The sequence below is a fragment of the Kogia breviceps genome, chromosome 11 (genome assembly GCF_026419965.1).
Source record: "Kogia breviceps isolate mKogBre1 chromosome 11, mKogBre1 haplotype 1, whole genome shotgun sequence".
Classification (NCBI taxonomy): Eukaryota; Metazoa; Chordata; class Mammalia; order Artiodactyla; family Physeteridae; genus Kogia; species Kogia breviceps.
The window spans coordinates 32,927,370-32,938,021 of NC_081320.1; the positions used below are offsets into that span (position 1 = coordinate 32,927,370).

Here is a 10,652-nt window from a genome sequence, read left to right on the forward strand (position 1 = left end):
TCTGCAGCATGTGGAATCTTCCCGTACCAGGGAGCAAATCCGTGTCCCCTGCCTTGGCAGGCAGATTTTTTTTTTGTTTTGGGGTTTTGTCATTTAAATTAGATGTTTATTCATATACTAATTTACATCACAAAAGAAATTTCTCATTTTATAAGCCATTATTGTGTCATTAAAATTAGAAAGTGTGCCTGTTTAACTATGTTTCTGGAATGAATATTTCAACTATTTCTCAAGTCTGATTTAAGAATTTTATTTATCACTTTATTCCAAAAAAGAAAAGCTAGTTGTTGAGCTGATATATGATAATATTAGTAGCTTACAACTAGAGTCAATACATCATTCTTCACATTAATAAATTATGTTTTGCATTACTTTTTTATTTTCAACTGTTTTTATTTTTAAAAACATCTTTATTGGAGTATAACTGTTTTACAATAGTGTGTTAGTTTTTCCTTTACAACAAAGAGAATCAATTATACATATACATATGTTCCCATATCTCTTCCCTCTTGCATCACCCTCTCTCCCACCCTCCCTATCTCACCCCTCTAGGTGGTCACAAAGCACAGAAGTGCTCTCCCTGTGCTATGTGGCAGCTTTCCACTAGCTATCTAATTTACATTTGATAGTGTATATATGTCCCTGCCACTCTCTCACTTCGTCACAGCTTACCCTTCCCCCTCCCCATATCCTCAAGTCCATGCTCTAGTAAGTCTGTGTTTTCTACCCGTTCTACCACTAATCTCTTCATGACATTTTTTTCCCTTAGAGTCCATATATATGTGTTAGCATACGGTATTTGTTTTTCTCCTTCTGACTTACTTCACTCTGTATGACAGACTCCAGGTCCATCCACCTCATTATAAATAACTCAGTTTCATTTCTTTTTATGGCTGAGTAATATTCCATTGTATATATGTGCCACATCTTCTTTATCCATTCATCTGTTGATGGACACTTAGGTTGCTTCCATGTCCTGGCTATTGTAAATAGAGCTACAATGAACATCTTGGTACGTGACTCTTTTTGAATTATGGTTTTCTCAGGGTATATGCCCAGTAGTGGGATTGCTGGGTCGTATGGTAGTTCTATTTGTAGTTTTTTAAGGAACCTCCATACTGTTCTCCATAGCGGCTGTATCAATTTACATTCCCACCAGCAGTGCAAGAGGGTTCCCTTTTCTCCACACCCTCTCCAGCATTTATTGTTTCTAGAGTTTTTGACGATGGCCAATCTGACCGGTGTGAGATGATATCTCATTGTAGTTTTGATTTGCATTTCTCTAATGATTAATGATGTTGAGCATTCTTTCATGTGTTTGTTGGCAATCTGTATATCTTCTTTGGAGAAATGTCTATTTAGTTCTTCTGCCCATTTTTGGATTGGGTTGTTTGTTTTTTTGTTATTGAGCTGCCTGAGTTGCTTATAAATTTTGGATATTAATCCTTTGTCAGTTGCTTCATTTGCAAATATTTTCTCCCATTCTGAGGGTTGTCTTTTGGTCTTGTTTATGGTATCCTTTGCTGTGCAAAAGCTTTTAAGTTTCATTAGGTCCCATTTTTTTAATTTTTGTTTTTATTTCCATTTCTCTAGGAGATGGGTCAAAAAGGATCTTGCTGTGATTTTTGTCATAGAGTGTTCTGCCTATGTTTTCCTCTAAGAGTTTGATAGTGTCTGGACTTACATTTAGGTCTTTAACCCATTTTGAGTTTATTTTTGTGTATGGTGTTAGGGAGTGTTCTAATTTCATACTTCTACATGTAGCTGTCCAGTTTTCCCAGCACCACTTATTGAAGAGGCTCTCTTTTCTCCACTGTGTTTCCTTCCCTCCTTTATCAAAGATAAGGTGACAATATGTGTGTGGGTTTATCTCTGGGCTTTCTATCCTGTTCCATTGATCTATATTTCTGTTTTTGTGCCAGTACCATACTGTCTTGATTACTGTAGGCTTGTAGTATAGTCTGAAGTCAGGGAGCCTAATTCCTCCAGCTCCATTTTTCGTTCTCAAGATGGCTTTGGCTACTCGGGGTCTGTTGTGTTTCCATACAAATTGTGAATTTTTTTGTTCTAGTTCTGTAAAAAATGCCAGTGATAATTTGATAGGGATAGCATTGAATCTGTAGATTGCTTTGGGTCATAGAGTCATTTTCACAACGTTGATTCTTCCAATCCAAGAACATGGTGTATCTCTCCACCTATTTGTATCATCTTTAATGTCTTTCATCAGTTTCTTATAGTTTTCTGCATACAAGTCTTTTGTCTCCTTAGGTAGGTTTATTCCTAGATATTTTATTCTTTTTGTTGCAATGGTAAATGGGAGTGTTTTCTTAATTTCACTCTCAGATTTTTCATCATTAGTGTATAAGAATGCCAGAGATTTCTGTGCATTAATTTTGTATCCTGCAACTTTACCAAATTCATTGATTAGCTCTAGTAGTTTTCTGGTAGCATCCTTAGGATTCTCTATGTATAGTATCATGTCATCTGCAAACAGTGACAGCTTTACTTCTTCTTTTCCTATTTGGATTCCTTGTATTTCCTTTTCTTCTCTGATTGCTGTGGCTAGAACTTCCAAAACTAGGTTGAATAATAGTGGTGAGAGTGGGCAACCTTGTCTTGTTCCTGATCTTAGTGGAAATGGTTTCAGTTTTTCACCATTGAGAACGATGCTAGCTGTGGATTTGTCATATATGGCCTTTATTATGTTGAGGAAAGTTCCCTCTAGGCCTATTTTCTGCAGGGTTTTTATCATAAATGAGTGTTGAATTTTGTCAATAGCTTTCTCTGCATCTATTGAGATGATCATATGGTTTTTCTCCTTCAGTTTGTTGATATGGTGTATCACGTTGATTGATTTGCATATATTGAAGAATCTTTGCATTCCTGGAACAAACCCCACTTGATCATGGTGTATGATCCTTTTAATGTGCTGTTGGATACTGTTTGCTAGTATTTTGTTGAGGATTTTTGCATCTATGTTCATCAGTGATATTGGCCTGTAGTTTTCTTTCTTTGTGACGTCTTTGTCTGGTTTTGGTATCAGGGTGATGGTGGCCTCATAGAATGAGTTTGGGAGTGTTCCTCCCTCTGCTATCTTTTGGAAGAGTTTGAGAAGGATAGGTGTTAGCTCTTCTCTAAATGTTTGATAGAATTCGCCTGTGAAGCCATCTGGTCCTGGGCTTTTGTTTGTTGGAAGATTTTGAATCACAGTTTCAATTTCAGTGCTTGTGATTGGTCTGTTCATATTTTCTCTTTCTTCCTGGTTCAGTCTCGGCAGGTTGTGCATTTCTAAGAATTTGTCCATTTCTTCCAGGTTGTCCATTTTATTGGCATAGAGTTGCTTGTAGTAAACTCTAATAATCTTTTGTATTTCTGCAGAGTCACTTGTTACATCTCCTTCTTCCTTTCTAATTCTATTGATTTGAGTCTTCTCCCTTTTTTTAAGATTTATGCTTTATTTATTTATTTATTTTTTTAAACATTTTTATTGGAGTATAACTGTTTTACAATAGTGTGTTAGTTTTTCCTTTACAACAAAGTGAATCAGTTATACATATACATATGTTCCCATATCTCTTCCCTCTTGCATCACCCTCTCTCCCACCCTCCCTATCCCACCCCTCTAGGTGGTCACAAAGCACAGAGGTGATCTCCCTGTGCTATGTGGCAGCTTCCCACTAGCTATCTAATTTACATTTGGTAGTGTATATATGTCCCTGCCACTCTCCCACTTCATTACAGCCCACCCTTCCCCCTCCCCATATCCTCAAGTCCATGCTCTAGTAAGTCTGTGTTTTATTCCTGTCCTACCGCTAATCTCTTCATGACATTTTTTTCCCTTAGAGTCCATATATATGTATTAGCATACGGTATTTGTCTCTCTCCTTCTGACTCACTTCACTCTGTATGACAGACTCCAGTTCCATCCACCTCATTATAAATAACTCAGTTTCATTTCTTTTTATGGCTGAGTAATATTCCATTGTATATATGTGCCACATCTTCTTTATCCATTCATCTGTTGATGGACACTTAGGTTGCTTCCATGTCCTGGCTATTGTAAATAGAGCTACAATGAACATCTTGGTACATGACTCTTTTTTTTTTTTTTTTTGGTTAACATTTCAAACATGTATAACCAATGAACATGGCCTAAGTTTTTTTTTTATTGGTACTCACTTCAGAAACTTGAATCCACAGATATAAGCAGTATATAACCAGAAAGTTACAAGTAAACACAGATTATACATGCAAATTTCTGTTCACAAAGGTCACATATGCAGTATATGAATTAGAAGCGTGCGTCTTAGATTATGGCCAAACTGTTTTTAAAATGCAGAAATGTAAAATTACATCTTGAAAATATGAAGAGATGGTCTACACACTTCAAAAATCAAATGTGCTTATACCAGATGTATGACAGCTACAGGATTCAAGTGACAAGCAATATCTCAAGAAATTAATACTGGTCAAAGAGAATGGGAATATTTTTATATTTCACTGAAAAATACACTGACTACTAGAATACGAAATCTAGCAGGAACTTAGGGAAAAAATTACAAAATCTAAAGCCAATTACTTAATATTTCTTATTACCTAAACAGCATGACATTAAAAGAAAACTGCACCTGCATTTTAATTACCAATCTCACATTAATGAAGTTCTCAAAAAATGAAACAAAACAAAAAATGCTTCGAACTGCAAATGAAAAGTCTGCAAGGCTCAGATTAAAATGTGGAATGTTTCAGATGAAAGTAATAAAAATACAATTGGTTTTGTTCTTTATTGAATGGAATCAAAAGTTTTGACATTTCTTTGAAGCTTGGAACTACTAAATTTCATTTCTCTGAATGTTTCTACCTATCTTTCTTAGTGGTGCAAGTGTCTTAAGTAGCATATGAAGTCAGTCTCTACCAAGTATTTCTGTCTGTTACCATTTTGATAAAACAAAAACAATTCTTCATTAACTTAACCGTATATGTATTTTTGCTATAACACTTAACACATGAACAGACATCTATTATTTTTCCACTATAACAAAAGAGTACAATAGTTTTCTTCTAACTATCTGTATTGTATTTTAAAAAGGTTAACATTTAAAAACAAAGAACCATTATTTTCTTTGAAATCATTAAGCTTCTTGCACATCTTAAGCTTCCTTCTTCTGCCTGCGTTCTTCTGCCAATTTATTCAGAAATTTCTTTAATTTCTGATTATGAGGAAGGCTGCTGCAATGAGTATTCTTTGCAACTTCTTCATTTGTATAAAAGAGTGAACACAGCTTACAGTAAAACCCTGTTTTAGGTATCACATAGTCTATACCAACAGGAACATTGGGCTGATATGGTCCAATTCTATACTCATCTGGGATTGTATAGTCCTCCTTGTTTTCATCACTTTGGCCATCTGCGTTTTCACTTGTATCTTTGTTGGGATCATCAGCGTTCTCAGCAGATTCAGCACCTGGTTCTGTATTTTCCTCATTTTTAATTCCATTTTCCAACGCTGCTTCGTTTTCTTGGTCAAGTTCCTCGATCTTGTCCACCTTTTTAAGCTTTTTCTTCGCAGTTGCTGAAGCACTCGCATTTGCATCTTTTTTCACAACTTTGTCAGAAGGTTCCTTTTTCCCATCAGATGCCACATCCCCTAAATTAGCAAGATCTGTCTCATCTCCCACTGAACTGCCACTTTCTAGCAGTGCTGCTGCTTCTTCTTCATCTACAAGTAGCTCATCTTCAGATTCAAGAAGCATGTTAGGTTCTTGTTCTGCCTGGTCATCCTTTGTATCTTTTTCACCATCTTCTCCTGATTTCTCTTCTTGTTCTTTACCTTCGGTTGTACTTTCAGTCTTCTGGGAACCATCAGTTTTGGATTTCTTATCACTTGGAGATTCTTTGCCATCTGGAGAGTAAGATCTTTTCCGGGACTTATCTTTTTTCAGTAAGTCAATGCCTCTGTTGGGAATCCTGAGTACCAATTTTTTGTATTTTTCAGACAGGTCAACTTTTACACATCTCCCTTGAAACCAAAGAGCCTTTTTCAAACAGTGGTCAACCATTGCCATTGCATCTTCTCTGGTCTCCATCTCAATAAAGGCCTGACTTTTCATCCTCATCAGTATATAATTCTTAATCTTCCCATAAGGCTCAGCAAGCTTGAGGACAGCACTGTCAGAATAGCCAGAATGAGGTAAATTGCTGAGATGTATCACACGTCCAAGCTCTTGTTTTTGATCAAACTTCTGGTCTGGCTTCCCTTCAGGTTTCTTTATTCTTTTATACTTCTGGGACAAATGAACTCTCACTGGCTTGCCAAATACTAATGCTGGTGTGGTTGTATAATAATCCACTGCAGCCTGAGCATCTTCTGTGGTTGCCATTTCAATAAATGCCTCATTAATTTTATTTAGAATCAGATGATTTGAAATAACTCCAAATGGTTCCACCAGCTGTAATAGTTGATATCTCAAGTTCTTCCCTCGCTGGAAATCCATGATGTGAACAACTCGGCTAGTTTCCACTCTGCCCTTTTGCATGTGTCTTGGTCCTTGCAGGTTTCCATTTCCAGCACCCAGATTTCCTCTTGGTCCAACTGCTGGTCCCCCAAGATGAAATGAGAGAGGCGGAGGTCCCAGAATTCCTGGTGCTGGGTTTGTAGACTGCTGCAACATGAATGGATCACCCATTGTGTGTCCTGTATCATTGTCAGGATTCCATTCTGGGTAGATTTCAAGAAGAAGCTGGCATCGACGACTGTGACTTGCTCCATTGATATGTTGACTCCACTCCTTATTAGAATGAACTGGCAAATCACATATAGAGCATAGATGGGGATAACCCTTCGGTAAGAGTCCATGGAAGTCTTCAATATTGCTACTTGGAGGAGCGCCCCTCTTTTTCTCAAAGAGAGATCTCTCTTGTAAGGGGCCAGGACCACGTCCCATTCTCTCATACTCACTGTCAAATTTATGATAGTTATGCGAGGTCTCACCAAAAAAAGAATCATCCCTACACCTTTCTCCATCTCTTAATCTGTCATCTTCATAATCCATTCTGTCATAATAACCAGATTCTTGAGAACGACTTCCATGGTCATAATCAAGCACTGGGTTGAGACTAGGACCACGATCATCAAAACTATCTCTTCTAAAGTGCCTTTTTTCTTCCCAATCGTCCCTAGGTACTCTGTATGGTGGCTCCCGTGTAGCAGATCTGCCATCTCTACCATAACTCAATGTAGGGCCTTCTTCAGTTCTCCTCCTTTTAAGCTGTAGAAGGATTTGGGGCAAGTTCTCAGGAGTAATCTTGTCCTCTGGATAACGACTCAGTTCATCTAAGTCTCTAGCAGACAGACCAAAGCTGGCCAAAATGTTACTGGCCTGGTCTGCATCTCCACGGTGTTGAGAAGACAAAGGGAGCGGACCTCTACTTCCAATGTTAAATATAGACTGCAAATTATGGGAAGAAGTACTAGCAGAAGACAGTGCACTATGAGCTCCTTGTTGATTCAATGAAGAACTCATTCCAAGATTCATTAAACTAGCAAGGCGTGCAGTACCCTGGTTCATCCTTCCAAGAGATGCTGGCATACTTAAAGACTGGGTAGCAGCAGCAAGAAGGCCTATTCCTGCTGCAGACAGGTCACGCCCATGACCCTGCGAGTCCCTACCGAGAGATGACTGCTGGAATGACTTGGACATTGTAGAACTATCTCTTGTCTAGTTTATAGATTTAAAAAAATTTTTTTAGAAGATGGCCAAAAAGAAAGCTCAAACTAGAAAACTAGGTTAACTTTGCTTCAAAAAATGGTAACGCCAAGAAAAAGGATCAATAAGGACTGTAGAATCTTCTTCAAGCTGAGAACCAGCAGACAACTCTTAAGGAGAGGGAGAGGGAAAAGAGGCACCTCTCTCCAAGCGAGCGGGACGCTGAGACTCCCCCATGACTCTTTTTGAATTATGGTTTTCTCAGGGTATATGCCCAGTAGTGGGATTGCTGGGTCGTATGGTAGTTCTATTTGTAGTTTTTTAAGGAACCTCCATACTGTTCTCCATAGTGGCTGTATCAACTTACATTCCCACCAGCAGTGCAAGAGGGTTCCCTTTTCTCCACACCCTCTCCAGCATTTATTGTTTCTAGAGTTTTTGATGATGGCCAATCTGACCGGTGTGAGATGATATCTCATTGTAGTTTTGATTTGCATTTCTCTAATGATTAATGATGTTGAGCATTCTTTCATGTGTTTGTTAGCAATCTCTATATCTTCTTTGGAGAAATGTCTATTTAGTTCTTCTGCCCATTTTTGGATTGGGTTGTTTGTTTTTTTTGTTCTTGAGCTGCCTGAGTTGCTTATAAATTTTGGATATTAATCCTTTGTCAGTTGCTTCATTTGCAAATATTTTCTCCCATTCTGAGGGTTGTCTTTTGGTCTTGTTTATAGTATCTTTTGCTGTGCAAAAGCTTTTAAGTGTTATTAGGTCCCATTTGTTTATTTTTGTTTTGATTTCCATTTCTCTAGGAGATGGGTCAAAAAGGAACTTGCTGTGATTTATGTCATAGAGTGTTCGGCCTATGTTTTCCTCAAGAGTTTGATAGTGTCTGGCCTTACATTTAGGTCTTTAACCCATTTTGAGTTTATTTTTGTGTGTGGTGTTAGGGAGTGTTCTAATTTCATACTTCTACATGTAGCTGTCCAGTTTTCCCAGCACCACTTATTGAAGAGGCTCTCTTTTCTCCACTGTATATCCTTCCCTCCTTTATCAAAGATAAGGTGACCATATGTGTGTGGGTTTATCTCTGGGCTTTTTATCCTGTTCCATTGATCTATATTTCTGTTTTTGTGCCAGTACCATACTGTCTTGATTACTGTAGGCTTGTAGTAGAGTCTGAAGTCAGGGAGCCTAATTCCTCCAGCTCCATTTTTCGTTCTCAAGATTGCTTTGGCTATTCGGGGTCTTTTGTGTTTCCATACAAATTGTGAAATTTTTTGTTCTAGTTCTGTAAAAAATGCCAGTGGTAATTTGATAGGGATAGCATTGAATCTGTAGATTGCTTTGAGTAGTAGAATCATTTTCACAATGTTGATTCTTCCAATCCAAGAACATGGTATATTTCTCCACCTATTTGTATCATCTTTAATTTCTTTCATCAGTGTCTTATAGTTTTCTGCATACAAGTCTTTTGTCTCCTTAGTTAGGTTTATTCCTAGATATTTTATTCTTTTTGTTGCAATGGTAAATGGGAGTGTTTTCTTAATTTCACTCTCAGATTTTTCATCATTAGTGTATAAGAATGCCAGAGACTTCTGTGCATTAATTTTGTATCCTGCAACTTTACCAAATTCATTGATTAGCTCTAGTAGTTTTCTGGTAGCATCCTTAGGATTCTCTATGTATAGTATCATGTCATCTGCAAACAGTGACAGCTTTACTTCTTCTTTTGCTATTTGGATTCCTTTTATTTCTTTTTCTTCTCTGATTGCTGTGGCTAGAACTTCCAAAACTATGATGAATAAGAGTGGTGAGAGTGGGCAACCTTGTCTTGTTCCTGATCTTAGTGGAAATGGTTTCAGTTTTTCACCATTGAGAACAATGCTGGCTGTGGGTTTGTCATATATGGCCTTTATTATGTTGAGGAAAGTTCCCTGTATGCCTACTTTCTGCAGGGTTTTTATCATAAAAGAGTGTTGAATTTTGTCAATAGCTTTCTCTGCATCTATTGAGATGATCATATGGTTTTTCTCCTTCAGTTTGTTGATATGGTGTATCACGTTGATTGATTTGCGTATATTGAAGAATCCTTGCATTCCTGGAACAAACCCCACTTGATCATGGTGTATGATCCTTTTAATGTGCTGTTGGATTCTGTTTGCTAATATTTTGTGGAGGATTTTTGCATCTATGTTCATCAGTGATATTGGCCTGTAGTTTTCTTTCTTTGTGACGTCTTTGTCTGGTTTTGGTATCAGGGTGATGGTGGCCTCATAGAATGAGTTTGGGAGTGTTCCTCCCTCTGCTATCTTTTGGAAGAGTTTGAGAAGGATAGGTGTTAGCTCTTCTCTAAATGTTTGATAGAATTCGCCTGTGAAGCCATCTGGTCCTGGGCTTTTGTTTGTTGGAAGATTTTGAATCACAGTTTCAATTTCAGTGCTTGTGATTGGTCTGTTCATATTTTCTCTTTCTTCCTGGTTCAGTCTCGGCAGGTTGTGCATTTCTAAGAATTTGTCCATTTCTTCCAGGTTGTCCATTTTATTGCCATACAGTTGCTTGTAGTAATCTCTAATAATCTTTTGTATTTCTGCAGAGTCAGTTGTTACTTCTCCTTTTTCATTTCTAATTCTATTGATTTGAGTCTTCTCCCTTTTTTTCTTGATGAGTCTGGCTAATGGTTTATCAATTTTATTTATCTTTTCAAAGAACCAGCTTTTAGTTTTATTGATCTTTGCTATTGTTTCCTTCATTTCTTTTTCATTTATTTCTGATCTGATCTTTATGATTTCTTTCTTTCTGCTAAATTTGGGGTTTTTTTGTTCTTCCTTCTCTAATTGATTTAGGTGCAAAGTTAGGTTGTTTATTCGAGATGTTTCCTGTTTCTTAAGGTATGATTCTATTGCTATAAACTTGTCTCTTAGAACTGCTTTTGCTGTATCCCAT

At 37.4% G+C, this 10,652-nt stretch overlaps 1 pseudogene; it reads right to left on the reverse strand.

Annotated features, from left to right (window-relative positions):
* Positions 1–4,765: 4,765 nt before the first annotated feature.
* On the reverse strand, positions 4,766–7,936 carry LOC131765008 (matrin-3 pseudogene; annotated as a pseudogene).
* Positions 7,937–10,652: the final 2,716 nt, after the last annotated feature.